The 15,145-nt window shown below is 38.7% G+C and overlaps 1 protein-coding gene across 1 annotated transcript in view; it reads left to right on the forward strand.

Moving 5' to 3' along the window:
* sulf2b (sulfatase 2b) overlaps window positions 1-15,145 on the forward strand; it is a 368,243-nt gene that overhangs the window by 184,494 nt on the left and 168,604 nt on the right. The window contains exon 4 of the mRNA XM_028811624.2: window positions 11,426-11,459. The gene's annotated coding sequence lies outside the window, so the exon portion shown is untranslated. The remainder of the gene's footprint in view (window positions 1-11,425; window positions 11,460-15,145) is intronic.

Below are 15,145 nucleotides of genomic sequence, written 5' to 3' on the forward strand. Positions count from 1 at the left end.
GGAGTCTAGGGATATGGCAGAACAGAGAATTAGACACTTAAAGAAGAACTGATGACAGCTGGCAGCTTTCCAGGCTGAAATGGTGTAATTTACATTACAGCATGTATTGTTTCTTTTTGTAATTTAGTTGAGGACAGCATGGAGAACAAAAACATAAAACAAGAACTATGGCTTTTCAGCATTTGTGCTGGTCTCCTGCTCAAAACCTCCATAGGTTTCATTGCAAAAAACCTGATTAGGATGGTGGCAGTTAACCTGATAAATGTGTACCAGAACACCAGTGTTTCATATCCATACACGCTACAACATTATTGCAGCTTGACTTTTAAATGTGTAATAATTCCTCAAGGACTGGAAGTCTTGTGTAAGTCCCTAAATCTGCCTGGACCTCATATTTTTTTTCTTAACTTCTTCTTTCGGCTGCTCCCATTAGGGGTTGCCACAGCAGATCATCTTTTTCCATATCTTCCTGTCCTCTGCATCTTGCTCCATTACACCCATCACCAGCATGTCCTCTCTCACCACATCCATAAATCTTCTCTTAGGCCTTCCTCTTTTCCTCTTTCCTGGCAGCTCTATCTTTAACATCCTTTTCCCAAAGTACCCAGCATCTCTCCTTTGCACATGTCCAAACCAAAGTAATCTCGCCTCTCTGACTTTGTCTCCCAACCGTCCAACCTGAGATTTTCTTTCTTAACACATTGTCATAATAGATTGGTAGGAAGCGTCTCAGTACACTCCTCCACAAGGTAAAGAAACATCTGATAAGTTGTCTGAGCTGGACTCCTGGGTGGTACTGACATAAGATCAACTTCTTATTCTTCAAGCAAGGCATACATTTAATGCAAGTAGCCTTTTAAAAAAGTATAAAATTATCAGATAATGAACCAGTTAACTATCCCTGTGTTTCTTCAACCCTTCCCTTTAAAATCACAGATTGAAACATGATATGCAGTACATTAATGCTTATTTAATTGTAAGTAACTACAATCATAATGATTACCTTTTCCCTTCCCAAGGTATTCTGTTTGACTGGATGACGGCACAGCTTCCTCTGATCCTTCATAGCCCCATTAGATCAGGTTCAATTTCCAAATGGATGGCTGGTACTGTTGTAGCTATGGCACGTGCTCTGACAAAACAGATATGCTAGTGTGAATAAAAGTTAACTTATAACAGTTTGAATTAATATATTTCATACTGCCTTGTCAACAGGTGTTTCCTTTGGGATTTTCCTCCCGTCTTCTCTTTCCTTTAAAACTTTCTTTAGGCTTTATAATTACTCCTGAATGATCTGTAGCTTCGACATTAAAGAGCTGTGCATGTGGGACATGATCTCCAAAGAGACCAATTCATTTTTAATGCCTTTCAATGATAATCAGTTTGCAACTACTCAAACTTAAGATACTTTTCATTTGCTTGACAAAATACTCTGGTTTATGAAAGTTAGGGTAATGTGCCAGGAGCATTTCAGTTACCATGGAAACTACCATTTTATTTTGAGCTCCATTTTGTGAATAGGGAGAAGCTTTGTCCTACAACATAAGAGATAGCAAGTCTTGAGGTGGGTTTGCAGTTTACTATGTATTGTGCTCTGCCAAACCCATGCAATAATTGTAGGTACAAATCATAAACAGTTTAGTTCTTCCGCCCAAAAGTGGCAAACATACTTAGTTTCCCTTCTGATTCGCTCTTCAGATAAATGATTCAGGAGCACACTGGCCTGCCCACCTGAACTATTGTTCACTATTTGAGCAGGGGAAGGCATCTCGGGCAAGTATGGACTATAGTCAGAACTGTTTCCATGTTTTGTTTGGTCTACTTGTCTTCATTAAAAATAATTAGTGTAATTGGCTAAAGAAATAACGTATTTGCTTGGAAATCTTTCCCAACATAAGAAGCAAAAAGCAGTACCATTTTTATGCATCAAGATGAAAAGTGAAGAACACAGTTTCAGCAAGGACCCCAGTTTATCTGAAATATAGTATGCACATAAAGTCACTTTGGGGCACCTCAGCTGGCATATCTACAATAGCATTCGCACATCTTCAGCCCTCTGCTACTGCATTCAGTTAGCTTCAATACGACAGAATCCATCTACACTGCTTACACCAAAACTGTAGATTTTCCATTTCCATTTTCCAACCCGCTGAATCTGAACACAGGGTCACGGGGGTCTGCTGGAGCCAATCCCAGCCAACACAGGGCACAAGGCAGGAACCAATCCCGGGCAGGGTGCCAACCAACCACAGGACACACACAAACACACCCACACACCAAGCACACACTAGGGCCAATTTAGAATCGCCAGTCCACCTAACCTGCATGTCTTTGGACTGTGGGAGGAAACCGGAGCGCCCGGAGGAAACCCACGCAGACACAGGGAGAACATGCAAACTCCACACAGGGAGGACCCGGGAAGAGAACCCAGGTCTCCTAACTGTGAGGCAGCAGCACTACCACTGCGTCACCGTGCCGCCAGCTGTAGATTTTGCCACCCGTAATATTGTAGTAATTTCTTGGATGGGCTTTTTCTGTTTTCGCAGCTTAAGGATGGCTTCTTTCACCTGCATGGAGAACTCCTTTGACCGCATGTTGTCTGTTCACAGCAAAATCTTCCACATGCAAGCACCACACCTCAAATCAACTCCAGGCCTTTTATCTGCTTAATTGATAATGACATAACGATGGACTTGCCCACACCTGCCCATGAAATAGCCTTTGAGTCAATTGTCCAATTACTTCTGAGCCCCTGAAATGAAGGGATTATGTTAAAAAAATGCTTTAGTTGCCACACATTTGTATGCAATCGTTTTGTTCACCCCACTGAATTAAAGCTGAAAGTCTGCACTTCAACTGCATCTGAGTTGTTTCATTTAAAATTCATTGTGGTAATGTACAGAACCAAAATTAGAAAAAAGTTCTCTGTCCAAATATTTATGGACCTAACTGTAAATGAGGCACCAGGGCTGTAGTCACTCACATACACCCACAAACTCATTGCAGGCCATTCTGCAGTCTGCATGGCTTTGGGATGTTGGGAAACCTGAGCACAAAGGGAAAAAATACACAAACACTGAGAGGATGTGCAAGTGCCATACAGAAAGTGACCAGTTTAGGAAATGAGACTAGGGAGCTGCTGCTGCTGCTGCAAAAGGGATGTACTAACTACCGTGTTTCCCTTTGTCATGTAAGGCAAGCAAACATTTGTAGCACAATGGCGCAATAGCACATAATTTGAAAATGTTCAGTCTGGCATATTTAGTGGACAGTGAACATTCGGCATGTTGGTTAATTCCCATCATGTATTCAATGCACGACCTTTATTATTTACTTTCATTTGCTAGTTTTCCAGCTGTGGAGAAAAAAAAAATCTGTTAAAGAGTAATAACATTGGGGCTGTGCAAATTGCTGAGCATAAAGTCATTACCCACATAAATAGCTGAAATGTAAATTGTTCATCATTTGCCTCCAGGCACTCTTGATGTTGTTTAACCAACTAAATGTCTCCTGTTCTTCATTGTCTAACAGATGGAGCAGCCATGTTGTGTACATCATACATGTCAATCCAATTTGTTATAACAAGTAACTCAGTCTTTTATCTGTATGCTATACTAACCAGGAATGAATAAGTAGTTTCGCTGTAATTCCATAATCAGATATTTTTTTGTAGAATTTATTCCCATCACCCAGGAATCTTTTAAGAAAATGCGCATCAACAGACATTGAATAATATCACAATTTTAAAACCTACTCAATCCAAAGCATTGTGAAGGGCTAGAGCATATCACGTCAGCAGTGGGTGCAAGGTAGGAAACACCCCTGGATGGTGCGATGGCCCATTGCACTGTCCATTCACACCCATTTCCACACTCACATTCAAATAGAAACTGGTTTGAAGTCGCCAGATAAAGTAACCTGCATGTGTTTGATAACGTGGGGAAAAACCTGTCACAAACAAACATGGCAGCATTTCTTCAGGATGTGGTGAAAAATACATTCCACATTATATCTGTGTCTGTCATCTCTCATTCATCCTAACTTCATAAAATAGCATTCTCAAAGTCACTTAATTTTATTTAGGTCAAGCCAGGCCAGGGTCTGACTGAGCAGCATGGGGTTAAAGTCAGGAAACCGCTCTGGAGAGGATGCCATTCCACTGAAGAGCCCATTTACACAATACACCCATACAGCTGCCAATTTCAAGTCGCCTGTTAAACTAACATGCACAACTTTAGGGAAAAGCCGTGCTAATCCAGTGCTAATGTGCCAACACAACTGGGTGTAAAATTCACACACCGGACTCTGGAACTATGAGATGGCTGTACCACCTCCTGCTTCCCCAATCATTATTTTATTTTATGGTACATTGATTGACCAGAAATAGCAGGTAACCTCTGATTTTTCAGTGTGGAGTAATACCACAAGGCAGTTTAAATCCACAAGCCACTAAAAATAAGAACTTGACTCGGGAATTGTTAGCAGAACCTGCATGATTTTTTAATGAAATCTCACCATCTCCTTGGCAATACAGTGAGCTTGAACGGGGTGTAGTGCATGCATCTTAGGGGTGTAAAAATACAGCATGTATGGCATTAAATCATTCTCAAGGCATCTTACACAAATGTTGGAAATTCGGGTAAGGCTGTTTTAATCTTTAAAGTTAGGATTAAATATTAATAAGAATAATAATGATACACTTTATTTATATAGGGCCTTTCCCATGCTCAAGGCACTTATTAAGCATCATGGTGGTGTAGTGCTACATATTCCTGCCATACAATTCCAGACACACGGTTTCAATCCCCAAACCACCAAATGTCAGTGAGAAGTTTGCATATTCTCAGTTTTTGCATTTAGTAGCCCCACTTCTGGTGTTGCTGCTAGTCAAAGACCATTTGTTGGCCCGTGGAGTGTTGTACGCTCACAAACATGGAGTTTTGGGGAGGTGAATATTCTGGACCCAGTGGAGTTTCTTCCAAGCTGTTCATGAATTTTTGAATGCCTATCAAGAGGAAGGGGTGGGTAACACTTTTGAAGGGGCTAGATGCTGGAGACCATGAAATGGGGTGGTGGTGTTTTCTCAAATATCACAGGCTAATTCCTACAAAGAACCCACCATTTCAATGACACCACTGATTCTCACAATATTCATGTGGATTTTTTAAGGTGCTCTGCCCTCCTCACACATCCCAGAGATAGAGACAGGAGACCCACTCATTCACTTAGGGTTTTTAATTGCTGTCTGTTTCTTTTTGGCCTTCAGCATGTCATTGAGACTGAATGGCACTACTACACCGTGTATAATGCTAACTTGTTACACTTCCTTTGAAACCTCCACGCATAACCTGTTGGTTTATTCTGTTCTGCTTATCACTGTTGTGGTGTGCTCTTCTTTTTAATTTTATGTTGTATTCCTTTTTCATTTGTTCTGCTCTATTATACTTCCCAGCTCCTTTTGGTATCTGTGAATGCTAAATTTGTTTTATCTGTGTTTTTTTTATTTAATTAATTTTATTACAATGAATAAAGCATAATCAGTGTGGTCAGCCATGCAATGGCTGCATCCTGCTCAAATCACATCCAACATTTCATCCAGACAGCAAGAATCCAAATACTTCAATATGTGTTAATCACTCAAACAAACTGAGACATTCCAAACGTTATTAGAATAATAAATGTCAGATAAATTCAAAAGATTTTTTTTAACAATTTTAAGTGAAATAGGAAATCTTTTTCCCAGGGTGTTAAGATGGCTGTTCAAAATAGGAAGACATACTAGCTTTGAAATGTAAGTTAGCAAAATAAAATAATGCCTTAAGCAGTGTCTTACTCCACACAGTGTTGTTAAAGGATTAGGAATTATTGTGAATCAAAAACTGTTTGATAAGTACCCTAGGTTCTTGTCTATAAGCCGGACTCGTGTTTAAGCCGGAGACCAAAAATCATACGAATTTTTAAAATAAAATCTTATCATAGATAAGCCGGACTCATGGATAAGCCGAACGTACTATAACCTATAACTAATAGAAGGGAGGGAGGTCAGTGGTCTCACTCGCACCCATTTAATTTCTTTAAGGGGGGAGAGATTGTGAGATATTGGCGTCTCTCTCACTCCCCGCATGGCGCAGTTGGAGCGGCCGGAGCGCGTTCTTTATGCTCTGGGCGTCGCCGAGTCAACACGCGCGCGTAGCGGTCATTTAAATTGTGATTTTATATGTAAGCATATTTAAATATATATCGCGGATTTTTTGCTGGTTCGCGGATTTCTGTGGACAATGGGTCTTTTAATTTCTGGTACATGCTTCCTCAGTTGGTTTGCCCAGTTGATTTCATACAAGGGACGCTATTGGCAGATGGCTGAGAAGCTAGATTGCTTTACTTTTCTCTTTCTCTTGCGCTGACTATCTGTGATCCTGACGTATGGGGATTGAGCAGGGGGGCTGTGCGCACACCTAGACGATACGGACGCTCGTCTAAAAATGCTGAAAGATTATCTTCACGTTGCTATCTTTTGTGCAGCTGCTTCCTGAAACGACATGCTGCACAGTGCTTCGCATACTTAAAAGCTCGAAGGACATGTATTGATTTTTGACTGAAAAACAAACTCTGTCTCACTTTGTCTGCTCCTGACGGAGGGGGTGTGAGCTGCCGCCTTCAACAGCTTTGTGCCGCGGTGCTTCGCATACTTAAAAGCCAAACAGCCCTATTGATTTGTTTGCTAGAGATTGTTTTCTCTATCTATGTGACATTCTGTGCTCCTGATACGCACTCCTTTGAAGAGGAAGATATGTTTGCATTCTTTTAATTGTGAGACAGAACTGTCATCTCTGTCTTGTCATGGAGCACAGTTTAAACTTTTGAAAAAGAGACAAATGTTTGTTTGCAGTGTTTGAATAACGTTCCTGTCTCTCTACAACTTCCTGTGTTTCTGCGCAAATCTGTGACCCAAGCATGACAATATAAAAATAACCATATAAACATATGGTTTCTACTTCGCGGATTTTCTTATTTCGCGGGTGGTTCTGGGACGCAACCCCCGCGATGGAGGAGGGATTACTGTATAAACCGGACTTATGTATAAGCCGATATTCTATTTTTTCATTTTCACAACTTTTTTCCTTAGATAAGCCGCGGCTTATAGACAAGAACTTAGGGTAAATATAATTGAAAATGTTACTCCAATAAGGTTTGTCACAAACTCCACTCTGAGTCATAGCGAGGTTTGGGGCAGCCACCCATATATTTGGTATCCTGGCTACAAAGTTGCAAAAACGTAAATAGCACTGATGTGCACAAAACCAAGTCCAGAACAGAACTGAGGGAATTAGGGAAGAGGTGGAGGCTTTTAAAGGGGAAGACAGGAAGTGGAAGTGAGGTCAAAGGGGTCGGGCTCACAAGGGTCTTCAGCCATAGACTCGAGCCCGGATGTGACATCACAGGGGCCGGAGCTGGCAAGGTCTTCCTCCATAGGCTCAGACCCGGAAGTGATGTCAAGAGGGCCAGGTGAGATCTCCTGTGAATGGTCTACAGGAAAGGGAGAAAAAGAGTCAGTGCACTCTGCCACATCTTTGTCTGGTTTGGACTTGCCCTTACCCAAGCCCTTTAGCTGCCTTACATGTACATGTGTGTGACAGGTTATAGAATGTGACGTTCCCAAAATATGTGATACAGCGAGGCAGGTATCTGATGATGGTTACTGTTACAGTCTTGATATCAGAGTCAAGATAAATGTGTATGAGGGCAATTCTGAGCTGAATTAAATGATGTTCATCTTAGATTGATACAGAAATTCCTTTTAAATAGTCTACTTTCCAAAACTGCCTTAGATTATCTACGGGGATTCTGTTCCGAAGACACTTGTATAATGTGGAGATGCTACTTAAATATTCATCATTGCAAAATAGTAGACTTTACAGTAGATCCTGAAGAAAGCTTGAGAAAATTGTTTAGGTTTCTTTTGTTAAAGTCTCTAATTTGATATAATCTGGGAAATGTATTCATTAAAGATGATAGTCGATGTATCGTTATTAATAGGACCTAAGCATATAGTACATATAAAAAAATCTCTGAAAGTGCCAAGCACCTTTCACCTGTTACATGCCGTATTTTAAGGTGTTACTATGGTGGGAGTACATGAATGTCTTATAAGTAGGAATTGACAACAACAACTTGGCTTTAAAATGTCGTATCCATCGACATCAGATTCTGTGCAAGTGCCGAGTCATTTTGAAATGAATTAGTGGTGACTGGTAAAACGGGAAAAGAATACTGACAGGAGTTAGTGCAGGACTTCCTCTCCATAGCCCAGTCCTCAGCCCAGGACTGTTTAACTCCTTTCTCATTCCATTATATAATCTTATATAATACAGATATTCACAGTCCACTGATTGGGTTGGTGAGGTAGTGCCATATCTGTTGTTCTTTACTCTACTGCCACATGTTGGGTTGTAAAGTGACTTGTGATGATGAATGTTTTTATAGTGCTTTATAAAATAAAGATTGATTAATTGAACTACAAACTGTTCCTTGTCTTGAAAGGTACTGGCCTCCCATAACCTTGTAGAAAATATAATTTCACAAGATAAATGGATTGCTGTTTAGTTTAATAGTGAATACCGCAGACTACGTATATTGTGATGTATGTGGATCTTTGAACTGACATGGTGATCACAAATTTCTTGGACTCAAGGATAAGTTTTATTTTAAAACTCAAAGCTGCTTGTTATAATCTTTGTGCTCATTAATTTCCCATGGAAAATGGATATTCTTAAGTGAAGCATATCTTAAATAAATTTAAACAGACAGTGTACATGATCTTGGAATTTAAAAATAGGGTCTGTGGGATACTGGTTCAAGCATGAAACAAAAGCCTTAAAGCTTAGTGCCTCACTCGGACTGTAACTGCCAAGTTAGAAGTTTTTCTTCTTTTCGTCTTTCTTTGTTTTTAATCATTGTTCATTTTCTTTCTTAATATAAGGGGTTTGTTGTTTGCAATAATATAGAAATATTAATTTATTTACTTAATTGTATTTATTTAGTTTAATTTTACTTAATTTATTTAATTGAGCTTCTGTAAAAAGACTGATTTTACCTTAGATAGATAGAACTTTATTTATCCCATCTATCTATCTATCTATCTATCTATCTATCTAGAGTATTGATCTGCATCTTGAGATTGCCCATGTAATTCAAAACAGCACACCCATGTTGTTTCAGTGTTAGTTTTGCTTTGCTGCCGCCATGTTGTTTATGCTGATCCTCTCCATTGCTAATCCTGAGACCGGACATCACCTTTTTGCATGACTTCATCACAGATTCCCTATATAGGGATGCAGTGAAGTAAGGTTTTTATCAAAGCGTTGGTTTCACTTAGGGAAAAAATGTCTTTTGTAGTTTAGTTAGGGGAAAACAAATCTAGATAATGTAAGGACCTTTTTGTTTTCTGTCTTTGAACTTTGATTCTTGTTTTGGGGCTTACTGCATTTTTGATGGTCTTTTGACTTCTCTTTGGTCTTCTGGCTCTTCTGCCTTTCAATGACCTCATCTCAGCTCTTTCTGCTTATTGAAGCCTGTCTTATTGTTGGAGGAGACTAAATGGGGCTCCATAAAAGTCTTTAGTGCTCAAACCCGTACCATTTTTATTCTCTTCAAATTCTATCATGTTTCTGTATAGCCAGCTCGTGTTCTGCTTTTTTCCAATATATCACTCCCTGTCTTTTTCGTTGACTTAGTTATTGTGTCTTGCATTTAGTACCATCTTGCGTTTACACTTCCACTGTCCTTCTCCCTGAGATCATAATGTTTATCTTGTTGTTAACTGAGAGAACACACATGTCCACAAAAGAAGTGGTGAACTAATAATGGTAGACTGTTTCTTTTGAACTAATAAGTTATAAATAAATAAATACATAAATAAATGGTAATGCAATATATAACCTGGAAAAATGCTGCACAGTAAAAAGCGTAAAAATTGGTCACACTACTTAGGTCGGAACTCCGTCTGGCGGTCTACTGTTCCTGCAATGATACAAACCCTGCTGAGAGCATCTTGCCTTCTTAGTTGCTGGACCAGAAAGCACAGAATCAGTTGCCCTCGCTGAGCAGTTTCTCTAGGATTTGAGTGTAAAAAGAGACAACATTGTCAGTAACCGCACCACCATGTCCGAGGGGGTAGTGCTTACCACCCAGGGACACAAGGATGGTATTGATTGAGCCTGGAAGCTGAGATTCTGATACACATAGGGGACAATCTGTATGAGCTACAATATACCAGTGAGGAGTTCCAATACACTGAAGACAAGAAAGAAAAAAATCGGTTGAAGAAATGAGGAAATTCATGCATGTAAAGCTGCTGAAAGACTCCCGACAACTGGCACGGCTGAAGCCATTGTTAGCCTCAAGACAACTGACAAGGTATCACAATTGTCATAATGGGGTCAAAGGAAGCTGTAGACACCTGTTTTTTTTATTCTACTTTTATATCTCCGATACACAATTTTAATAGAAAGACAACTCATTAGTTACATGAAAATTCCACTTACGTTGGCCAAAAACAAGTGAACACAGACACAACCTTACCTTGGCAGCACTAGTGGCAAGAACCTGTAATAAAAGTATTGTTTCCAATTTCCGTTTGTTGTCATGAACATGGAATGCATGTTCTAAAACTGAAACCTTTGCCATTTCAAAGTGGATATGTTTGGCAATAACTTTAAAGGCTTTTGTTTTCACATTTGAATCTGTTACTTGTAGACCCCACTTTAAACTGCAAGAATTGACATGATTTTTCTTTCTTTTAATTTATAAAATATGCTTCTCCTAAGAACACAGTTTTCCACACCAAATGATTGTGTATCATGACTGCAAAAAAATAACTCTGACTTGAATTTATATTTTAATTTATAAGTCAGTGCGCTATAAATATTGTTAATTGTATTGGCAGAGTTAAAATGTAAATTGCAGTATGGTTGTTGATTTAAGTTGCTGGTAAAATAAAACTCTTAAGAACTTAGAGCAGCCATGCCAGTTATTCTTAAGCTGTCAGAATTATGTTTCTGCCAGTTTGTTATAAGATCTCATTTTAATGCATTTCAGTATAGAAAGGCAGTGTAGCCATTAGTTCAGATCACATCCTGAGCACATTTCCTTGTGTCTGAGTGACTTTTTCAGGGTGCTCCTATTTGCCTTCCGATATTTTAACTTGTGCTCGCGTGACTGAGTGTGAGGTGATGTGTGATTATTAACCATGAAGGGTTAATTCTCTACCTGCTTCAAAAGTTGTCTCTGGTCCTCTGTAACCCTGCAATACAATAAACATGTTCTAAAAATTAATGAATAAATACATTATTGTATTGTTGAAATTACTAAATGTAAATTGTGATAGTGTCTTAAAAATAATTACATTCTCTTTTTTTAATCCTAGTACCTGTAACATCAAGCTTACGACTCGTAATTAGGTAAGAATTCTGAATTTGGTAATCAAGATTTGTATCATTTGAGGCTGTTACGCCTGTTATGGTTATTTATTATTTTTCTTTCAAAGGATAAACAATAATTTGTACATTTTTATATGTTTATTTTTAAAATTTAACACTATCAATGCACAGTATATATTATATAAGGAGAATATAATGTGTACATTGTCTTAGCCTGTGTTTTTAGTATAGGTATAGATTTTAAGCAGCATCTATATCGTTTATTTCTTGTTTTTCATTTAATACTTTGTAGCATTTATGAAATATCTGATGAAAGCAAATAACTTGTGTGGATTTTTTTAAGCTGTAAACTTGATGCACCACGATGGATGTGATTGATAGCTGGCTACAATAGGTAGTGATGCCCTTATGCATTAGATCTTCTTCAGTCACTTCTAGATGAAACGGAGCAAAAGAAAAATAAATCAGAAAATCCAAGGGGGAAGGCGCATGCTTTTTTATTCCAACTGTCATCCTTACGAAGGAGATGAAAAGAGACACTTGTTTTATATCTGTGGTCTGAGGGAGTCCCATACTAATCTTCCATTTATCATAATTTAATTTCTCTACTGGCATCTGATCTCCATTTATCATCATGCATGTTATCAGAGCTTGTTGACATTTCTAAAGGTTTCCTACCCTTTTTCAGCATGTCGCTTGTGATTAACCACTTGCAAATCCCTTAACCAGGTTTAAAAAGTAGATGGACGAAAATCGATAGCCCCTGTATACTCAGCATAACCCCCAAACTCCTGTAGCTGCTTTCAGAACTAAATGAACGATTAACCATGATGAATAACAGTGTAATGCAAGGAGCCAAGCAGCAAGAAATACTTGCTTTGGGCTCAGCTTGGAGATTTATAACCCAGTACCATCAATAACAGATTCATCAATCTTTCAGGGGCTAAGATAAGGTAGCCCATAAGAGTGGTAAACGAGGTACTGGTGAGAGCAGTATGTAGCACCTTATAAATATGGGTTACTCCCACTTTGAGCCACAGTTTTGCTAATAAATTCACTTTTAATATTTTTAATGTTTGATTTTCCATTTCATTTGCTTGTCTAGTTATGAAATTGCCCTCTACCAGGTCATGTGCCCAGCCAAACGGTGGGATTTGTCATGGTTGCTGTAGTTATTTGCTTGTTTCCGATTCACACTAATAGAGGTGCTGTTTTGTGCCATTTCCAGTGTGACTTTTTAAAGTCATGCTTTGTCTGGAGTTTTTTTTTTTTTTTTCTGTCCTCCCCGGCCATCGGACCTTACTCCTTTTCTATGTTAACTAATGTTGCCTTATTTTAATTTCTTATTTTGTCTTTTATTTTTCTTTTCATCATTATGTAAAGCACTTTGAGCTACTTTTTGTATGAAAATGTGCTATATAAATAAATGTTGTTGTTGTTGTCTGATCAGCTGTTTCTTGCCACTGCAGCACTCATGATAAATATCTTAGCTATGACTTACAGCACTCTATTCTTTTATTAGTATTTTTATGTATTGTTTACACCATTACCTAAAAATACAATTTTACCATTTGCCTAATCTTATGGGGCCAGACGTGACTCTCAAACAAGAATCCACATCTGGAGACAACTCGTTAAAAAGTTTATAGTGCCTAGCGGCTAAATCCAACACTAAAAAAGCGGCACTCACTAGGTTTCATCCTAAAAACCTGCCCTCTGTTTCCTCCAGTTCATGAACTTTAAACGTTTGGGGTTTCTACTCATGTCTTAGACAAGTACTTAAAATAACTATGGGAAGACAGGGGGAGAAAAAGAAACTGAACAGAAGACTTGACGATGAGAGAAAACAGAAAGATAAGATTGCCATTATCAGTTAAAAACTCAGTAGAACAAGCCAACCTAAATAAGCTTCATGATTAATTTGTACAATGCAATGAGAGCAGAGACAGGCAGACACACACGCACGTAGACCACCAGAGCTATTAGACCCTGCATGTTTGAGAAGTGCTTCTGTCTGCTAGGATATCTTTCTGTCATTTTGAATATTGCATCTCTATATGGTACAACAACACTAAATAGAGTTTAGGTAACCACTATGGTCTATTAAATACAATGTGTTAAAACGCTACAGCTATATTCTGGCATGGCATGTTTGCATTTCCAGTTAGACAGTACTGTTAAGTTACTTTAGTTATTCATTTAGATGTGCCAAGAGAATAAGGTGGATGTTGTACAGCTTATTCTGCTGGACTGGTGTCGTTGTCATTAGCTGTATCTACTGATTTGTGTATGTTGAGTATTGGAAGTCTGCATTTCCTGTGGCTCTTTGTTATCAACTCTCTTAACAGCAGTCTTTTTCACATCCATTTGATGGAGTGTGACACAGCATTTACTTCAAATGCATATTTTACAATTTAGATTTCCACAAACATAGCAGCCAATGCTTTCAGCTTCACATCTGTCATTAACACTGTAACTGTGAACAACAATGACAACGTACCATTCACATTTACAACTCATCCATTGATGTGTTTTATATGACAATTTATAATCTGAATTTACAGAAAGAGTTTTCCCTTGCAACAGGTTATATTTATTTGTAACATATGCAGTGTGTTCACCACACACGCGACACACATTTATATGGTTCATAGTGATCTTTTTAGGACACTTTCAGCTGTAGACAGTTAATCGTAATCAGAAGCTTACTCTCTGTCAGGCCAGGTTAACAAGAGCACCTCTGATCTTTGTAGTTCAAAGTCACTGCCTTCATTAGTCGTTGGAGTTGGTTTAGAAATGTGACATTCGGTGAGAAGTCTAATTGTTCCCGTCCACTTTTAAGATAAATTCACTCATGGTTGTCTGTCTCTGTGAGTCTACCATTTGTCTGACTTTTGCCTGTGCCCTGATTATGGTAGCAATGATATCTGGCTATTTCTTTTTTGAATTTTTAGTGTGTAATACTAAATAAAATTACTTTCATTTAAAGTAACATGCTTATGCTAGTTTTTTATTAGCTGTTCAATTTTCTATAGCTTATAACATAAAATGAACTAGCAAAATACCCGCGATTCGCAGCGGAGAAGTAGTGTGTTAAAGAGGTTATGTAAACATATATACATATACATATATACATATCTACATATACACATATCTACATATACATATATATATATATAATATATATAATATAGTGCATTGTAACATGGGCTGTGATTGTTACATGGGAGGGAGACGACAAATCACAGCTTCCCACTTTCTAATCGGGCCTGTGATTGGTGCTTTGACGGATGCCCAGATCCCACAGTATCTCCCCTTAGGAGAGGCGTTAGGCAAGTGTAATTGAATAGCGGTGCTGCAAGTTTAGCTTTACACCTGTTTTTAAGGCTTATTGACTGAAAGGGGCTTTCATGAAAAAACTTAGGGCTTTGCTACAGGATACACCCTCCACAAGTTAAGGAAGTAAAAATAAAGGTATATATTTCTGTTTTATTTAAACCTTTTAAGTTTGTATGCGGGCGGTATGGTGGCGCAGTGAAAGGTGCCAGTTAGGAGACCCGGGTTCGCTTCCCTGCGTGGAGTTTGAATGTTCTCCCCGTGTCTGTCTGGGTTTCCTCCGGGTACTCCGGTTTCCTCCCACAGTCCAAAGACATGCAGGTTAGGTGCATTGGCGATTCTAAATTGTCTGTGGTGTGTGGGTGTGTGCA

Source organism: Erpetoichthys calabaricus, chromosome 10, assembly GCF_900747795.2.
Source record: "Erpetoichthys calabaricus chromosome 10, fErpCal1.3, whole genome shotgun sequence".
In the NCBI taxonomy this organism is placed as follows: Eukaryota; Metazoa; Chordata; class Cladistia; order Polypteriformes; family Polypteridae; genus Erpetoichthys; species Erpetoichthys calabaricus.